The sequence below is a fragment of the Geospiza fortis genome, unplaced genomic scaffold (assembly GCF_000277835.1).
Source record: "Geospiza fortis unplaced genomic scaffold, GeoFor_1.0 scaffold569, whole genome shotgun sequence".
Classification (NCBI taxonomy): Eukaryota; Metazoa; Chordata; class Aves; order Passeriformes; family Thraupidae; genus Geospiza; species Geospiza fortis.
In genome coordinates this window covers 305,706-307,810 of record NW_005054621.1, presented here as the reverse complement: position 1 = coordinate 307,810, position 2,105 = coordinate 305,706, and positions in this window count along the sequence as shown.

The following is a 2,105-nucleotide window of genomic DNA, read 5'->3' as shown; positions in this document are numbered from 1 at the left end:
TGCTGTCACCTCATCCCCATTGCTGTCACCTTGTCCCCATTGGTGCCATCTCATCCCTATTGCTGTCACCTCATCCCCATTGCTGCCACCTTGTCCCCATTGGTGCCACCTCATCCTCATTGCTGTCACCTCATCCCCATTGCTGTCACCTTGTCCCCATTGGTGCCATCTCATCCCTATTGCTGTCACTTCATCCCCATTGCTGCCACCTCGTCCCCATTGCCACCACCAGCCCCAAGCCACCTTTTCCACGGCCATTCTCCCAGCCCGGCACATCCCTGGGCTGCCCCTCGTGCCTCAGTTTCCCATCTCAGCACCGTGCTGTTGTTGGGAAGGGAGGAGCTGGAGCCAAGGGGGTCCCAGGGGAAGGATCCCCCATGCCAAGCCTCAGGGAGGGAGGGAGGGAGGGAGGGAGGTGAGGGGCTCTGGGGGCTGGGGCACGCATTAAGGATGTTTGTTTTGCCTGTTTTGCAGAGTTTCAATGTTCTGACTTGCTCTAAGATGAAGGTATGGAAGTTTGCAGCCATTGCATCGATGCTCCTCAGTTCCATGTTATCCATTTTAGTTTGTAGAGACATGTTCAGCGGAAGCCGGGAACTCAGCCCCTTGCCTTCCTCGCCGTCTTCCTCACGGGATAGCTCCTCCTCCTCCTCCTCTTCTTCTTCCTCCTCCTCCTCCTCCTCCTCGCTGCGGAGATCCCCACGGGCGCTGCAACGCCACGGCTCTCTGCTGGCCCAGTGTAAGCTCCTGCTCCTCCAGCCCGGCCTCACTGTCCCCCCCGGCCCCACAGATCCCCCAAATCCCTGCGGGGTCACTCCCTGCCCTCTCCTGCATCCCAACATCCCCTTGAGGAGGGTTTGGGGTGAGCGGGAGGCGCTGGGCACCCAACTTTGGCAGCTCTCCACAGAGGGGAACTCAAACAGCTCAGTTCCTGCAAAGAAGCTGCTTTTATTCCCTTCCAAATGGTTCTTTTTTGGTAATTTTTTTTTTTTTTTTTTTTGTTCTGTGCTATTTTTTACAAATGGAAAATGTCAAACAGGAGCTGAAGATGAGGGCACGGCAGCAGCTCCCCCTGCTCACCCCTCAGTGCTCCCTGAGGGCTGGAAATCCCCACGTGTTTGTTTTGATTCCAAACCAGAGGAACTGCTTTTTTTTGGGTGGAAATTTGGAAATCGATGACAAGCTGTCAGATCACGCTTTCCTCTGTCTTTCCTGTGCCTCCTGCAGAACTGAGCTGGAATAACCCTGGATTTAGGGCTGGGACAGGGGGATGGGGGTGCTGCCACACAGTTTGTGTGTTGGCTGCTGGCCCTGGGGTCTCAGGGCAGCCCTTGGGGTCTGGGGGCTCCCAGAGCACAGTGAAACAGTGCAAATAGGAAATTTATTGGGGATTCTCCCCAAATCCACCTGCCCCAAGGGACCTCCATCTTAGGGGACCCACTCCAGGGAATTTCCATCCTGGGGACGTCCTCCCACCTCAGGGAATTTCCATCCTGGGGATCATCCATCCACCTTAAGGCACCTCCATCCTGGAGGATGCTGAGATCCTCAGCCATGGAGGATCTCCCACCTCAGGTGACCTCCAGCCAGGTGGATGCTAACCCACCTTGGGAATCTCCATCCTGGGAGTCATGCACCCTAAAGAACCTTCTTCCTGGAGGGTGTTTACCAACCCCAGGGAGTCTCCATCCTGGGGGATGTCCACCCACCCCAAGGCACCTCCATCCTGAGGTTATCCACCCACCCCAGGGAATCTCCATCCCCAGGTTATCCACCCACCCCAGGGAGTCTCCATCCTGGGGGAATCTCCATCCTCAGGTTATCCACCCACCCCGAGGCACCTCCATCCTGAGGTTATCCACCCACCACAGGCAATCTCCATCCTGAGGTCATCCACTTACCCCAAGGCGCCTCCACCTTGGGCGATGTCCACCCACCCCAAGGCACCTCCATTTTAGGGGACCCCCTGACCCTCACCCATGGAGGATCTCCCACCTCAGGCCACCCCCACCCACCCCAGCACCCCTCACCCTCCCCGGGGCCTCCCTCTAACCGCGTGCCCTCCTCCTGCAGACAGCGCCTTGCTGGAGAGCTACACGGAGGGC